We start from the raw sequence: 6,639 nt of genomic DNA, 5'->3' as shown, positions 1-6,639 counted from the left end.
AAGAATGTCCTTCTACTACTCTGACTGGTAATATGACTCAATATGAAATATTATATTGGATGGAAAAATTTGTATATAATGTTTCACTTTCTTATATCGCTTTGAGATACAATGATGATTTCCATATGTTTGATTCTACCCTATGTTTGGATGAAAATACATTTTCAAATCAGTTTTTTAGGTGTTACTGAAGAATTTATCACACATTGTTTTACTTCTACAAAAGAATGAGCGAATTTGATGTAACTAATACTGAATATGCTCTGCTTGCAGCAACACTTGTTTTTTCAGGTAAAAACTTTTTTTTTAGGTAAAAACTTTTTTTTTAGGTAAAAACCATTCAGTGGTAAAAATCTGTATTAAATTTGGCAATGAAATGATGAGGTTTGTGGTTACTAAATTATTAATTACAGCCAAATGTACCAATTTTGTTTTATCACAATTTCCTTCTCTACAGGAGCATTCCTTTAAGCTTATATACATGCTATAATTTTTTGCAACTTAAAAAAATGCTTTCTTGACCTCATATCCACTTTCATCTACTCTTATTTCTCTGTTCCACTTTACAGAAAAAGTTTCTTTAAAGGGTTGTGTATACTCCCATCTCCATTCCTTTTGTTAAGTCCTAAAACTTCTGCAGTAAGATTATGTCCTCTCCTCTCCACATCACCATAACTAGTCAATATCTTTAGGATCTTGGCATTGCTGATTCCGGTGGTCAATTCCTAGTCTTCAGCTTACTTGACCCATGAGCTATATTTGACAGAACAGATCATGTCCCCTCTCTTAGAACACTTTCATCACTTGGCTTCAGTTGATCACTTCTTCCTTTTTGACATACATGTTTTTTTCTTGATTTCCAAGACCCCACACACTCTTGATTTTTCTCGTTAGTGGTTGCACTTTCAGTTTATTTTGTTAATTCCTCTTCATCTCCCACAGTGACAAACGACAAGAGTATTCCAGAGCTCAGTTGTCTTTTTTCTGTACTCACTTTCTTTGCAATTTCATCCTATCTCATGGCTTTAAAGGCCATGTATACGCTGACCACTCCTAAATTTATTATATATACCAACCTGGAGTGCTCTCCCAAACCCCATTAAATAGCCTATTCAAGATTTTAACTTGTATATCTAGTAGACATATCAAATTTAACATGCTTGAAAGTGAATTCCTAGTTGCCTCCCCCTCCATCTTTCTATATTTGTTCTCCATCTCTACTAAATGGTATTTTCCATCCTTGAAGTTGTATAAGCTAAAATTTTTTGTCATCCTTAACTTCTTTCTTTCTCTTATACCCATATCAAATATACAACAAATCCCACTGGCTCTGCTCTCAAAACGTATCTGGAACTTAACCAGAACTTACTATTTCTATCCTTACCATCCTACTTTAAACTACTCTCCTAACTGGCTTTTTCTGTTTCTGCCCTTGCCTCTCTACAGTCTATTGTTTATACAGCAGCCAGAGTAATTCTTCGAAAATGTAAGTCAGATCATGTGATACACCTCAGCTCATAACCCTTAAATGGCTTCCTATTTTACACAGATTAAAGCCAAAGTTCTTTTCATCATTGCCTATTACTATTCCTTTTTCTTATTCCATTCCAGCCATACTGCTTTTGATGCAGATATTCCTAGAAAATTTCAAGCAGGCTCCTGGTACAGGTTCTAGTGTATTTGATAAGTCTTCTGCCTAGAAACCTCTTTCCCCAGATAGTCACATGACTCCCTCATTCACCATCTTAGATTTCTGCTAAATGCCATTTTATCTCTGATTTGCCTTTGAGAAATTAGTTGCCACCCCTTACCCTAAATTCTTATCCTCTTCCCTGTTTTTTTTTGGTCTATAACACACCACTCTGGTATATTACGTTATTACTTTAAAAAATGTGTATATGTCTCTTTCCTCCCTGACTCCTCTCAGACCCAGAATATAAATTCAGTGAGGGGAGAAAATTTTGTCTGTTATGTTCACTGCTGTATCACTAGCACAATGACTGGATGGATGAATGAATGCTGCCTAAACATTAATAAATTATTGATTGGCTCTTATATTTTACAGCTGGATACTTGAACAAACAGCTTTGCCTTTTACTTACTGTTGACCTTGGGAAAATTACTGAATTTTTTTAAGTTTCAAGTAAGCCCTTGGTTGCTTTTATATTCTTTTTTTTTTTTTTTTTGAGTAGGAGTTTCGATCTTGTTACCCAGGCTGGAGTGCAGTGGTGCGATCTTGGCTCACTGCAACCTCTGCCTCCTGGGTTCAAGTGATTCTCCTGCCTCAGGCTCCCGAGTAGATGGGATTACAGGCGTCCATCATCACACGTGGCTAATTTTTTGTATTTTTAGTAGAGATGGGGTTTCACCATGTTGGCCAGGCTGGTCTCCAACTCCTGACTTCAGGTGATCCACCAGCCTCAGCCTCCCAAAGTGCTAGGATTACAGGTGTGAGGTACCGTGCCTGGCCCGGCTGCTTTTGTATTCTTATAACTACTTACTGACCCTTCCTTCCTATGTAACTTAGTGGAAATTACTTAATTTTCTAAGTTTCAAGAAGCTCATCTGGAAAACGGTGGTAATAATAGAACCTACCTCATACAGTATAGTGACAACTACATAAAATAATACATAGAGGCAAGTCACTTAGCATAATATTTAGCATATATTAAGGGCTCCGTAAATATTTGTTTTTTGTTATTTAAAAGCTGCATTGTTTTAAAAGATTATGTATCTTTTGCTACTTTCCAATATACATTAAGATAAATATGATGATATTTTTCAGATCGTCCATGCCTTAAAAATAAGCAATATATGGAAAATTTACAAGAACCAGTTTTACAAATACTGTATAAATATTCAAAAATGTATCATCCAGAAGACCCACAGCATTTTGTTCATCTCATATGGAAGCTTACTGAACTGAGAACTCTGAATTATAGCCATTCAGAAATACTGAGCACTTGGAAAACAAAGGACCCCAAATTGGCTACTTTACTCTCTGAGAAGTGAAATTTGTATTCTTGCTGAAATTTTAGAATGTTGTAGTCTGTTTTAAACTTCCTAAATCTGAATTGTTTCCTTTATTATATAGGAGGACTGATTTGGACAACATGAACGGTATTGCTGTGTTACCAATATGTCACCGTAAAATGGACATCATCAATGCTCATCAAAATTTTATCAAAATTTTGTACAATATAGAACTATCACTGAGGGATATCTAGGACTCTTCCTATGATTGGACTCAAAAGAAGCAAAAGTTGTTTCCTCATGGTTCCTTCAAAAGGAGCCAGAGAGTTATTACCTGAAGAAGCTTCACTTTTTTCATTCAGTAAAACATTGAATGAAAATATATAAATTTATGGATATAAGAAAGGCTAGCTAGTGCAAACAGTTGTAATCGGAATAAAGAGAGTTTGGCTGGGCGTGGTGGCTCACACCTGTAATCCAAACACTTTGGGAGGCTGAGGCGAGTGGATCACCTGAGGTCAGGAGTTTAAGACCAGCTTGACCAACATGGCGAAACCCCGTCTCTACTAAAAATGCAAAACAAAATACAAAAATTAGCCAGGCATGGTGATGCGTGCCTGTAATCCCAGCTACTCCAGAGGCTGAGGCAAGAGAATGGCTTGAACCCGGGAGGTGGAGATTGCAATGAGCCGAGATCATGCCATTACACTCCAGCCTGGGCGACAAGAGCAAAACTCCATCTCAACAACAACAGTGACAACAACAGCAGAATAAAGTTTGTGACCTTCATTAACTAAAGCCAGACTGATGGAATAAGGAAGTAACATTTTAAACCTATTCCTGTTACAGCATTTTATGAATGATTAAAGACGAGCAAAACCGTTCAAATCTTATCGTTTCTTAATGCCTTAAAAAAAGAGATGCTTTATAAAAACAAAGTAGAAATTTTGTGATGGCAAGAATAATGAAAAATTCAAATGCAAATTATTAGAATATTTTAACATATATTAGGAAATTAAACATAATTTACTTCTCATTCTGGCACAGAATATTTTAACATTTTTGCCAACATCTTTTGTGGGAAAAAACAAAGTTCTTAAAACCAGAAATCTTTCTACAAATTTTTAAGTCCTTATATGGACAGGATGTTAATATGTTAAATTAAATTTCATGTGAAATACATGGAAGTGAGAAATTCTATGGTGGCACTATTGCTTTGAAAGACTGATTTTAAGTAAATAAAATATGGTAAATTTAATATAACACTAGGAGTAGCATTTCGGTTTTCAATAAAGAAAAAAGTGACCATAGTTGAAATTTTCACTGTCATAAAACTTTTAAAAATATCGGGATATTAGATTTATAGCCTCATTTGAATGAAAATTTTTAATTAGATCAATTATTGCCTCTGGTGGTACTTTGTGTATATTCTTAGTATCATCTTTCTGAGGGAGTATCTTATCTTTTCAGAGTATCTAGACTCAGTTTCCTTAAATAGTAAAATGAAGGAGTTAAACTGGATCATCCTTTACTGCTCAAAAATTTTGTTATATCGGGAATGATTGTTTCTGATTACTTTATACAAAATGAGCTATTAAAATATTGCTAAAGTCCTTAGAAAAAGCATCAATTATATTATGCTGCCCAGAGAAAGTTGGAAAACAAAGTCAATGTTATATTCAAAATGGAGCTCATTATTTTATTGCTCAAAATTAAGTAACTTAGAATTAGGATAATGATAATAGCTAGTTACTCAAGCCTGAAACCAGGTAGTCATCTTAGACTGCTCCCTTTCTTTCACTTCTTACTATTAAAAAGTTATCAAATTCTACTAATTCTACTTCTTAAATATCTTTTACATTTGACACCTCCTCTTCAGCTCCACTGTCCGTGTCATAGCTCAGGTCCTCATGTCTCACCCAGGCTATTAAAACTGTCTCGCTACTCTGGTCTCTTAAACCTAAACCATTCTTCATACTACAAGTTTTCTTCTGAACTCGATCGTGTAATCCTTTCTGCTCAAAATTCTTCAAGATCTCCGTCCACGAAGTCAAAAATCCAGACACTTTTCTAAGGCCTTTCTATGATACTTGCTCTCTCTCTCTCTTTCTTTTTTTTTTTTTTTGAGACTGAGGCTCACTCTGTGGCCCAGGCTGGAATGCAATGGGGCGATCTCGGCTCACTGCGACGTCTGCCTCCCCGGGGGTTCAGGCGATTCTCCTGCCTCAGCCTCCCGAGTCGCTGGGACTACAGGCGTGTGCCACGTGCCTGGCTAATTTTGTATTTTTACTGGAGACAGGGTTTCGTCATGTTGGCCAGGCTGGTCTCAAACTCTTGACCTCAAGCGATCCGCCCTCCTTGGCCTCCCAAAGTGCTGGGATTACAGGAGTGAGCCACTGCGCCCGGCTAATACTTGCTCTTGAAATCTCTAGTGTCATCTCTTGCCATTTTCCCCACTTAATCCTCACACAGAACGCTTCTTGGAATTAGTTGTACTAATAATGTCTCTCACAACTCCAATGCCTTTGCTCGCCTTCGGTCAGCCAGTAATACTCTTTCCCCATTCCCTCTCCCTCTCCCTCTCCCGCTTCTCCCCGCTTCTCCCCGCTCTCCCCTCTCTCCCCTCTCTCCCCACTCTCCCCCGTTTCCTCCCTCTGCCTCCTTTCTCTCCTCTGTCTCCTCTCTCTTTGAGACAGAATCTGGCTCTGTTGCCAGACTGGAGCCAGTGGCAGGATCATTAGCTCACTGCAGCCTCTATCTCCAGGACTCAAGCGATCTTCCCACCTCAGCCTTTTAAGTAGCTGGGGACACAGGTGCGTGCCACCACACCCGGCTATTTTAGGAGAGGCAGGGTCTCACTACGTTGCCCAGACTGGTCTTGAACTCCTTGCTGGGCTCAAGCAGTCCTCCCGCCTTGGCCTCCCAAAGTGTTGGGATTACAGGCGTGAGCCACCGGCCCGCCTAGCCAACTCTCCATTCACTCATTCTTACGTGAAGCAGTAACAGAACCATACCACATCTGTGGAGCTTCTCCTGACTCCCCAAGCCACCCTAAGAGCCACTTTGCCTACGTCCTTATCATAGGAATTACCCTAAATGATTATACGACATTGTAATTGCTTGCCCATCTGTTTCCTTCCTAAGATTGTGACCTCTTGGAGGGCAGAAATGGATTTTTCACTTTCAGCTTCAGTCTGTCATAGCGCCTGACTGTTTCCCCAGCATTCTTTGACAATAGCAGAAGCCTAAAGAACTTCCACTCCAAGGAAATACAGAATCCGGGAAAGAATTGTTCCTAGCGATTAGGGAAATCTCGCGAGATTCAGGTCCTGGGAGGCTGGCAAGCCCATGCAGCGACGGTTATTTAGCCGTTGAACTGCCAGCCGCCCGGGGCCCACGCGCTCCGGGCCGCTCAGGCTGAGCGATTTCCCGCCTTTTCTGAGGTTCTGAGGCGGGAGCTATTGGTTCTTTCTGTTGCCCTCATAGACCGTATGTAGCAGTTCGCGTGGGCACAGAACCCATGGTTTCCCGCTAGTTCTTCAAAGGTGAGGGCAGGTGCCCCGAGTTCTTTTCCTGGGGACTGAGCCCAGAGCGGGGCGATATGGTGCTACTGCACCTCCCCGCCGCAGCCCTCCGCCGTTTTCTTTTGGGTAGTGGTCCAGGAAC

General features: G+C 39.5%; 1 protein-coding gene across 3 annotated transcripts in view; it reads left to right on the top strand.

Annotated features, from left to right (window-relative positions):
• The first annotated feature begins 6,362 nt into the window (after window positions 1-6,362).
• The window catches only part of SYCP1 (synaptonemal complex protein 1), a 138,059-nt gene continuing 137,782 nt past the window's right edge, over window positions 6,363-6,639 (top strand). The window contains exon 1 of one of the 3 annotated variants that reach the window (XM_032154901.2): window positions 6,363-6,518. The gene's annotated coding sequence lies outside the window, so the exon portion shown is untranslated. The remainder of the gene's footprint in view (window positions 6,519-6,639) is intronic. The other 2 variants (XM_058439428.1, XM_058439429.1) reach the window with 2 other exon arrangements.

This window comes from Hylobates moloch, unplaced genomic scaffold (genome assembly GCF_009828535.3).
Source record: "Hylobates moloch isolate HMO894 unplaced genomic scaffold, HMol_V3 SCAFFOLD_5, whole genome shotgun sequence".
Lineage (NCBI taxonomy): Eukaryota > Metazoa > Chordata > Mammalia > Primates > Hylobatidae > Hylobates > Hylobates moloch.
This window is presented reverse-complemented; position numbering and strand designations above follow the sequence as displayed.